Here is an 11,626-nt window from a genome sequence, read left to right as displayed (position 1 = left end):
TCTCATTTCTCCTAGTCTAGAAGAACTTCAGGAGATTAGAGCATGTGGTCGTCTTTACAGTTCCTCGACGTAGTGGAAACGTGATCAGGGACAGTCTCGCTTCCTGAATGGATGATCAGAGATAGTCTTGCTTATCGAGCATATTGAGTGCTCATGATAGGAAAAATAGGTGGATATTGCATCACTAGGTATGGAGGAAACTGGGTGTATTCTGCAAAGAAAATTTCGTTAGTATCACATTTATACATAAATAAGAGGAATAGTTAGGTCCTGTGAATCTCGAATTAACCACAGAAAGTCACGAGGTTCTCCAGGGGCTTTTGAAATAGTAGCTTCTTGAAATCCGCAAAGCAAGATCATCTTTGACGAAGATAATACTTGAAGATGCCGAAAGTGCCAACGGACATTAATTGAGGCCGCGTGAAGTTTTGGAATCTGGGAAAGAAAAAGTGAATATGAGGATCCGAGATAATATTGGGATCCTGGAAACGATGCCACATTTTCGTCTATAGATATTGCCTCTGCAAGACCTGATTAGAGTAACTGTGTTTCAACTCAACTTCCTTTCATTTTCTGAAAATTCAGCTTCTATTAAAACTTTCCTTGAAACCTTCCTAAAAATGGCTTTCTCTTGTTCTCACCCAAACCATCTTGATTTAAATGTTGCTCCCAACACAACCTGTGACGCCAAAGTCTGGCATCCATCTTTTGTATCCTAAAATCGTCATCTCACGGTTAGTGATTCTGTGATGATGAATGATGCGACTGCTGTCATATTATTTAGGAATTTCCTTATTCCAATGGATGAAATGTTGTTATCAGTGAGGTCTGATGAAGAGGCTATTGATGACTCAATAGCTTTTAGCATTCAGAGTGCTACTTTTGTTTCTAACATAGCTGATCGTTTGCGTGCTAGAGCAAACGAGGTTCAGGAGTTGACCACTGAAAATTCGTCTCTTCAGAGAATGTTTCATGAATCTCAACAGGAGGTTGAGAAACTTAAAGAGGAAAATAATGCCTTATTGAAACTGGTGAGTTCGTACTCTGTTGATACATTGAGAAGGCTAGACATGCTGCAGGTTTCCAATGAAAGAATTCTGGGAGACCACGAGAGGCTCATGGCTAAGCTTAAGAGGCGCCATCATCTTCCTTCAGAGGCCTCCAGAACATAATGTAATTTTATAGATTTTGTAAAACCTGCTTTTCCTTGCAGGTGGAAAAATCTATATGTTGTATGCTCATTTCCTGTTATAATAATTGCGCAAATTCTTAAACTTGCACCTGTGGTTTTCACGTCTTTTCAAAATAACGGTTTGGAACCTTGTGCCTTATAGGTTCAAATAACCACATCAAATCTCTCAAATTACATATTTCAATGCATGTGAGTTTGGAACTTCTGGCCCGGGCTAAACATGACCTCAGAATTTATCTGCCCTTTTTAGATAGGCACGAAATATGAATTGAGGAAAGTCATGATCATATTGCAATATAGTAGTGAAGAGCATTAACTACTATATACCCAAAATTTCAGGTTCGGGATTTTCTCATATATTTGAATTTATGAGCTTTCGGCCCAGATCATATATTGTAACAAAATATGTGGGGAGCCTCAATTCATCCTTTGAGGTTTATCCTGATATTATCCATTTTACGGTGTATTCTTAACAAGATTCATAAAATATATTTCTTCCTTAAGGTGTCGATTATAACAAAATCGAACTTTATTAAATTCATCATTTTCTTATGCCAAAGAAATATGTGGTGTACCACAGTTTGCAATAATACCTCAAGGGTTGTCCATTTAACTGTTGAAACTTTAGGTTCTCAACATTGTTAGATTTTGAACTTTAGGCCAAAAACACATATTCTCATGGTATGGACATTTGTCAAAATCACATATTCTCATGGTATGGACAGTTTTACAAATTTCTATACATATTTCGGGACTTCAAGTCCTTACATAGTTGTCCATATTTTGAGGAACTTTGAGCATCTCATTTAATTGCTCATCCATGAGTTTAAGAATTGTAGGTTCCCTTTTGTATATTGTGACGGTTTACCCAACATGGTTAATATTTATGTATACGTCACCATTCATGTATATGCTACTATTCATTAAGTCATGAATACGTATCTGTTCATGTGTACAGTACATTTGCCAATACAATTATTGAGAGGACCCGACCCAAATTCCACTTTGGAATCCGAGCTGAACCCTATCCGTGTCCGACACCTGGCGAATACTAGACATAATTTACTAAAATGCCCTTCTAACAAAAAATCCAAGAAGTTCAAGTGCGACTTCTGCCGAAAATTCGGCAGAGTCTCCCCTGTAAATTGGACATTTCCCATAAAACTTCCACCTGTCAAACAAGCATATACAAATACAACCCAACTGCTAGCATGTAACAAATTAGAACAATAATGAAGCATCACCTCATTCTGGCCTCAAGCCTCAATAAATTAAATAAAACACTCTACTAACAACAATCAAATCACATTCTTAGAACATCCTTGGAACAATGTTAGATTTCATAATAACTTAACTGGACTATCTTTTATTACCTGATCTCGTGGCTGCACCTTAAAATACTAGGCTGCCTACGTACCCTTACCGAGGGATCAAGCCACACGTACTTTTTTTCCTATACTCATACCAGTCCCGCACTGAATATAAGCCATACACTGGAATCCCTTATTTTAGTTTAAGAATATATTATAACTGAAATTCTCTCCACCTAGGCTTATCTCCAATCCTGATCCATCAACTCCATTAATACTGTCACTACCCTCCTCGCAAGCCGGGCCGCAATTCTTACAGGCTGAGTTGCAATCCTCGCATGCCTCGGAGATACCGCTTCTATCCAGGCCGCAATCCTCCCTCGCAAATCCGGAAGTCCCTAAGGGGTCGTTTGATACGGCGGACTGTCATGGACTGGATTAAATCCTGGGACTGACTCGGATTAGCTCGGATTGGTCTAAACGGGATTAAGTACTGACTTACGTTTGGTGCTGCGTCGGACTACGAAGCTGGATTGTAAAAATAGTGAAGACCTATGTTTGGTGCTGTGTCGGACTAAAAAATAATTATTTTAATTTTTAAAATTAAATTTTAAATAATTAAGTGTAAGTTTTTTTTTTGGTTTTTTTGTTGTTGTTATTATAATTACCAAATTGACATGTACATTTCTTTTCCTCTAAACTAAAGGCTTTTTGTTTGTTATTGAGGTTATAAATTCCATCGAATTTATGTATAATATATCAATAACAACCACCGACCACCACTCAGTTGTCTTATGAGTATTGTTGTTATCTCAATAAAGAATTTTTCCATTGTTTACTTTTGACATTCCCAAAATTATGATGTGATAATATTTTGCAGAAGGGCAACAAGGCAGGGAATAAGAAACATAAACATGATCTGATTGCAGAGTTGTCAACTAATTAACATAAGCAAAATAACTTCATGATCCACTACTTACAATAACATTAACGACCTCAAAGATATTACACCACTTACAATGAGATTATTGCCATCTAGGTCATGCTGTATAATAGCCATTGGATATTCCACAAAAATTTCCACCTCTATCAATTGAAATTTGCTTCATAGCCCTTTTACTTGGGACAAGTACAAACATGGCCAGCATCATTGGTAATTATAACTGTTTTTCGAATTATACAAAAATAACTACTTGCTGACCCTGTTTTGTGGAGATATAATGGACACAGGGATGAAAAATCAAAGCAGCTAAAAACAGAAGAATTTTAAAGGCTTTGAAGGAATTTGAGAGTTTCATCAATAAGCTTCTCAGGTTGGAACTGGTTGTTGTAGATGAGTTGAACCACCCCATTCTTGTCCAGAACATAAGTCTGTCTTCCAGGCAATGTCCCAAACAGATCTGATGGCACTTCCCATTCTTTCCTCACCTTATTACCCTCGTCGCTAAGTAATGTGTATGGAAGTTTGTATTTCTTTGCAAAAGCCTACATAAATCAAAAACTTCATGATCAACTTCAAGCATGAGTTGCAATGGTTATGCAATTAAAACCATCCTCAAATAAACTAAAGGTACTGTAGATATGACGAGTCTCAAATAAACTAATGGTTATGCATTTAAAACCATACTCAAATTAAAGGTTACAATAGAAATTAATTTGGCAACATCAATATAGGATAAGCTGACCGAAAAGATAACCAAGCTTCTAAGTAAGGAAATGAACACTTCAGGCTGCCCCTAACAATAAACTAAAAGCAGAATTAGAACATGCAACAATGTCATTATGTTTATACCTGTTTGGTGCACCCTAGGGTCTCATCAGCAGGTAGAAATAGAGAACCACAGGCTTTCCTTTGAACTTGGAGAGACTCACAGTTTTTCCATCCTGATCGTTCAATGTGAAGGCTGGTGGAACCTTACCCTTGTCCACCTGTCAAGAAACATATAATCATAATCAATCAACAAAGAAGTAGTCATAGCCCACAAAACACTCAACATATCAGGAAATGTGAATTAAGCAATGTACCTTAGCAGCACAAATAAACATCTTTCTAGAAGAAGAAGAAGAAGAAGAAGGGATTGGCAAAGAGGAGGAATTGGAGAGCTTGAGGCCATAAAATTGAGAATGTGATGAACTTGAGACAATTGGGAGGCTTTGAGAAGATGGATAGTGTCTAGGAGAGAAGATGGGTAGTGTCTAAGAGAAGTGGTGCTTAGGAAGAGAAAGGGAAGCCATTAGATGCAAGTTTAGAACAATCATATTCTTGAGCAGTTCATTAACAAAAATCAGATTTCATATTATAACACAACCATCCAGACACTAATTGCCTAATAATCTTTTCAGCCATACTCAAAATCAATTGTAGATTAGAGGTCAATAATTCAGTTTAATATTATAACACAACCATTCCTTTAATTGCATAACCATACATGCAATCTCTTAACTGACAAGAAAGTTCTCAACAAGGCATTGCAATAATATACGCATTCCCTAACCAAAGGCAAAAAACCATTGGCAACACAAACAATATACACACTCAAACTTTTATTTAAAAAAGAAGAAGAAGAAGAAGAAGAAGAAGAAAAAGAACAATAATGCTAATAATATCAATTCATCACATCAAATCTCAAAATCAGCTTAAAACTAACTTATCATGGGCCATCATGCAAAATAAACAAGCAGTTGCCAACTGTATGCCTTCAAGTTCTAACGAGTTAAGCTTGAATAGTATCAATTTTTTTAACCAAAAGATGCAATTTTTGTAAACAAACAATTAAGAGAGGAAATAGGAAGTGCTTAATCCACATTCAAACCCTAATACACTATTTGATTGCTGAGAAATTGATGTAAAATGACACACGCAGCTAAAATTTTAATTCTCTTTCCATTATCCGCTTAAGTGAAGCCACTAATTATTATATAATCTATAACAGCATAAAACACAAAATGGAAGATTTTCCCTTTTCTTGCCTACAATTCCCAGCAACCAAACAGAGGATAGATAGAAAATAACAACCCAACAAACAATCTAACAATGAAATTTCTCAATAACATCCAAAGAAAAAGCAATACCCATGAAAAATTACCTTTGAAAAATGTTGCACACAGAGAGAGAGCATATGAGAAAAGTGGAAGAAGGAATAAGATAGGTATCAAAAGGGAGAGATCAGAAAAACTTGCCTGGGAGCAATCGATGTTGAACGAAGGAGTGGCGAAGTCACGTATGCGAACTAGAGAGAGAGAGAGAGAGAGAGAGAGATAGAGAGAGCCGGACTCGCGAACGCGAGAGAGAGAGAGAGAGAGAGATAGAGAGAGCCGGACTCGCGAACGCGAGAGAGAGAGAGAGAGAGGCTGAGTCGCGTGTTCTCAGTTTAACGAAGGGCTTATTTTACGAACCAAATTTTAAGCTCTCTGTATAAGGAGAGCGAGTGAGGAGGTTTTTCTACTGTTGGACTCCACAATCCCATTTAACTTAGTCCTTTATCTTACCAAACATGGGCTTCAAGTCCTATTTAGCACAGTCCAAAGGAGTGAGGCATACCAAACATGCCCTAAAGGTTCTAATATGCATAGGACACATGTCCCGTGAGTTTGGTCTCAATCGGACAGTCAGATTGATCACGATCGCGCGATCAGACGGTTACTATAAACCTAACCCTAGGGTTAGGGTTTCTGGAGTATCCGTGACTATGTTTTACGATCCGTTGAATCCTATACGATCCTGGAAATGCCCAGATCACCCTATTTGAAAACCAAAATGATCCAACGGTTCGAACCTATCAAACCTGGATATTCCCTAATATGTGATATCCGATCGACGATCAAAAGATATCCAATTTCATATCTGAGCATGCCTACGCGCTCGTGACAACCAAGTGATCACGTTGGAACACAATGCACCTCCGCTACAGTGCCCACGCGCTGCCACACACGCCGGTAGCGCGTGAGTTCCCTAAGCGATATCGGTGGCCGGAAAACTTCAAAATCAAGGGCCACCCTTCCTACTATAGATGCTACTCGTCGAGTGGAGCATTTTGTTCAACTACGGCGAAGTCCAATTTGGATGGCAACTGGCCGGAATTTTACTTTGAAATCCGACCAAAACCTAGGTTCCAAAATCAATTTCTAAAACGATACAATGGTTCAATTCCTACCCAATAGACAGCTAGGGCTTGCAGAGAGGGTTTGAAAACGTACCTGATTCGACGGAGAAGCTTGCCGGAATCGCCGTGGCATCGTCGGGAACAACTCGAGAAAACCAGTCGATATCACCGACTAGTTTCAAACTTTCCAGCCAGGAAATCTGGCGGGTCATGACGGCCAGCTCGAGCCGGATCGAATGGGACCAGCGCCGTCATCTAGGGTGGTCAGAAGGTGGAGTTATCCGACCACATAGTGGCCGGGTTTGGGTTTCGCAGGAGAAGGCTCGGGGAAGAGAGAGAGAGAGTGAGATGAGAGAGAGTGTCGCACGGAGGAGAGAGAGAGGATTTAAAAATCTGATATGGCAAATTATCATTTTGCCCCTCAACGTATTTTGATCGTATCTCTCTTGTTACAACTCAGATTTGAGCGCACTACGTGTCTACAGACTCATCTCGATGTGCTCTACGCAACGGTACAACTGAAATTTTCAAATTCCTTCCCGGTCAAAAAGTCAACTTTTAAACCATATAAAATATTCCGGGGGTACTCTAATCCTTTCCTTGAATAAAATAGTGATTAAGAATTAATTAAGGATTCGGGTTGTTACAGTTATTTTTTATGTGTACAACATATTAACCAATACGGTACTGTTACATCATCAAGGAACTCTAGGTCCTTATTTACATGTCAAGGATTAAGGATCTTCAAGTTCGATCTCTTGTTTACAAGTATAGTACCGAAGAGACCGCCAACTCTCATATCAATATCATCATCAAGGATCTTCAAGTCTTGATGTAGTTGTATGATGAGGATCAAGGAACTTCTGGTCTTGATCTGTGTACTATAAAAAAAACTCATCATACCCCACAATTAATCCATAAAATAAATTGCTTGTAAATAAATTACTGATATAAACGATAAGCCTGCACTATACTTTAATTAAATGTAAATGTGTGGTAAAATAAATTCATAAATTAAATTGCTTGTTGTATGGACGTTAATCCCGCACTATACCTTAAATAAAATTAAATGTGCGGCAAAGTAAATTCATAAATTAAATTGCCTCATGTATGGAAGTTAATCCCGCACCATACTTTAAATAAAAGTAAATGTGCAATAAAGTAAATTGTTTGTTGTATAGGAGTTAATTCCACATCATACAATAATAAAGCAAATGTGCTTGTATGGGCACTAATTCTGCTCCATACTTTTAAATAAAAGTAAAGACAGTTGTGTGGACGATAAACCCGCGCCACACTTTTAAATAATATTGCTATATGGGTAAATAAGCTACACCATACAGTAAATAAATTGTATGGGTAATGAACCTTCACCATACAGTAAATAAAATAAATGTGGGGATAAAACCACCACCTAATGTGTGTATATATATAGGTATATTATATTACCATATATTATCATACATAATATAGTATATTACTGTAACCCACAAAACTTGATGTCGGCCTAATAAAATAAAACGTAAGCCATGATATCATACCATAATATTATATACAAAAGATGTTTGTGTAAGATATCACACTTGCCCCCTAAATCAAATGCTTTCCATATAGATAATATATATATCATACTATTATATGTTAGTGGAAGTAGGAAATCAGGTTGTACTCATTTCAACAGCTTTTCTTCTTTACATCAACACAATGGTTAATAATATAAATAATAGTGCAGTGCAGAAAATTATACTTGAGAGCTTCTCGTGCTAATAACGTGTTGTAAAATGAACGGGATTATGCGAGAAGAATATTGAGCTGCACGTAAAGTAGATGAGACACAACATTTAACGAGGTTCGACTATGCCTACGTCCTCAGAGAGCAGCAGCAGTAACTTTTCCACTACGCAAAATAATAGGGCAACAATTTTAGTGTTTACAATATATGTGGCTCACTGATTTTTCTCTCTTGGAGAATTTCTCTCTGCTCTCTTTTTCTTATCTTCTTTCTCCTCTTCTTTTCTCTTCTCTCTGCCTGGGCTCTGTCTTGTTTCTCTGTGATAGTTGGTGTATATGCAAAGGCAAGATAATGCCTTATTTATAGACAGATTGGGTAGAGGTAGCCAACCCACGTGAATGTGCACTAAGAGAAAGTTGTTGACAAACTTTACCCAAGGTCTCCAAATGAATAGTTAGTGGGCTCCACACAAAAACCTTTACAACATTTTTTCATTTATAAATAATTTGAAAAAGAAAACTAAAATTTTATGAATTTTAAATTAAAAAATTAAAAAATTTTGTAGGGAACATTTGTGATAGGTGTGTGAACCTCAGGGATGTTCTATATATATATATGCCACGTCAGCAAACTAACGGAGTTTTTTATGGAACCTAACGGCAGTGACCATTTGTGATCGCACATACTAACCTTGAGGACCACGAGTGATACAAAAATACATTAAGGATGCAATCTGATAGTTTCCTAAACCTTAGAGGCGTTTTGTGATAATAAGCCAAAAAAGAAAAAGTAGGAGAAAAGACCCCGAGATGGAGAAGGTTGTTGATGCCTGTGGTACTAAGCTCTAGAAAAAGGGCACTGTCACTTGTACTAAATGTTGGCAACAAGGCCACAACAAAAGTAATTATTCCAATTAGCCACAAGACCCTCCCCGGAACTTATATTGATAAAAGATGTTCTGGTGCTACAAACGTGGCCAATACTATGCCCACTCCAAGGAAAAGCTTCTAGTAAGTTTTCTAAATATGAATATCCTTATCATTATTTTTTTAATCTAAATAGAGCTTCAATTTCAATCAATGCAAGGCAATTAGGAGGTTCAAGCTCAGTGAATCCAAGGCAATTAGGAGGTTCCAACTCAGTGAATCCATGGAAGCCACCAGGGTTTGCACCTTGCAAGAAAAATTCCAAGAAGTGACTTAAAAGGCCTAGTTTATTTTTGTTGACTCAAAAGGCATAGTTCTTGTTTTGTTGGCTAATATTTTGTCAAAGGGTTATTTACTGTAGACGTCCCTGAACTTGGCCCCCATTGGGTCCGTAAACTTTTTTTTGAGGCAATTAGATCCTTTAACTGGACAAACAGTTGCAATTAGGTCCTACTGCCCAAGTCGTCAATTTGTCCGTCAAAATGAGGGGTAAAAGCATCATTTTGAGTTCCAAGAGTCTCTTTCACTGGATAATCCTGTGTGTGAAGTTCAGTAGGAAACCAAATGTTAAAAAACAACAATAATAAAAAGAATATCAGTTCCACTTTGTCTCTTAAACCAAAATTCGTTTTTTTTTCTCACTAAAAGTAATTTTCAATCAATATCTACCAAAAAAGTCTCATCCCTTCTCACTTTTTCTACTTAAAACCCTCTTGAACAAACAAAGATCATAAAAAATGGGACAAAATGATTAAAAGGCGGTGAGGGGAGAGACAGACCTGCCCACCTAGGGAAAGAATTATCACTACCTCCATAGTCACCCAGCACACGCCCTCTATATTCTATTCACCAACCCGATCAAGCTCTCCATCGTCGTCATTCACCCCCATTCACCAACACGCCCTATGTATCCTATTCACCAACCCGATCAAGCATCGCTGGGATTTCAATACACTGAATTTCAGTAAGAACCTCAATACTCATTTCTCTCACAGCTACCAAGACCTCTTCAGTCAGATCCAAGTTGAAGATGAAAACCCAGATGCTATTTCTACACCAGAAGAAACAAAAAAGAAAAAACTCAAATTCTTCTTCTCAACCACCAAGTACCAGATTTCCTTTATTTAATATATATATGTATTTTAATGATCTTCCTTAGAAAATAAGGGCAGAAAAAAAAAATAAAAGAAGGAAAAAGGGGGAGCATTATTGAGATCCATACGGTAATTAGAGGCATAAAAGGGTAGATTGAATGATCATCACCACAAACCTCACCAAAGGTTGAGATCGAACAGCAAAGGAGAGACTCCGAAACGATGACGTCATGACGCATTCATCGCCGTTGTCAACGACGGAGGACGAGGAGTCGCAGCCGCTGTGGCAGTCATTGAGTGGGCAGGGTGCACGGGTTTCCACTGTCGCTGAGTGTGGGAGCAAATTTTCCCACAAGAATATTCGGTTGCAAAGATTTCCCTTCCTTCTTCGTCGCCTCTTACTCACTGCAAAATAGAACAAATAAGAGGACCACACCCCGGGGGTGTTGGCCAAAGGCCCTCTGATGCCTAAATTAGTTCAAGAGTTTGTAAGAAAAAAGCTAACTAGGGTACGAAGATGTGTTTAAGGTGTAAACCGGGCGGCCGGAGCCTTATGTAAAAGAGAGGGAGAGAGGAGGTGGCTAGGGTTTGAGAGGAATTTTGACCACACCCCGAGGGTGTTGGCCAAAGGCCCTCCGATGCCTAAATTAGTTCAAGAGTTTGTAAGAAAAACACTAGCTAACTAGGGTACGGAGATGTGTTTAAGGTGTAAACCGGGCGGCCGGAGCATTATATAAAAGAGAGGGAGAGAGGAGGTGGCTAGGGTTTGAGAGGAATTTCTGCAGAGTTTCAGTAGGAATTTTAGATGTACCTCAACCCTTGTGTGTGGCCATCCTTTTATGGTGGTCTTGGAGCCTAGGGTTTTAGAGGAATAATTCCATAGATGGAAATGAATTATTCCTCCTCGATTTGGAATTGATTTGATTAATTAGGAATTTGATTTATTAGGGTAAATCAAATCCCTAACAGTGGTAGGTATCAAATGAATTCCTAATTTAATTGGGAATTGTGGTAGGAATCAAGTCAATTCTCAACCTCATTAGGTAACATTCCATTTAATTGGGTAACCCCCAATTAAATTGAGTAACTCCCAATTAGGTTGAATAATTCCCAATTAGGTCAAATAATCCCCAAATGGAAGGAATTATTTGACCTAGGATTTTGATTTAATTCGGTTCCCACAAATGCCCCCCAGCTTCTGTATGGCGTGTGGTGGCATGTAGGAGATGTGACTCATCTATTGGGCTATTCAGCTGTAATTGTTCTTCC

At 38.1% G+C, this 11,626-nt stretch overlaps 1 pseudogene; it reads right to left on the bottom strand.

The window, feature by feature from the left end:
• LOC18792688 lies at positions 3,769-4,737 on the bottom strand (annotated as a pseudogene).

The sequence above is a fragment of the Prunus persica genome, chromosome G1 (assembly GCF_000346465.2).
Source record: "Prunus persica cultivar Lovell chromosome G1, Prunus_persica_NCBIv2, whole genome shotgun sequence".
Taxonomy (NCBI): domain Eukaryota; kingdom Viridiplantae; phylum Streptophyta; class Magnoliopsida; order Rosales; family Rosaceae; genus Prunus; species Prunus persica.
The sequence above is the reverse complement of the archived record's forward strand: the minus strand, read 5'-3'. Positions and strand labels throughout refer to the sequence as shown.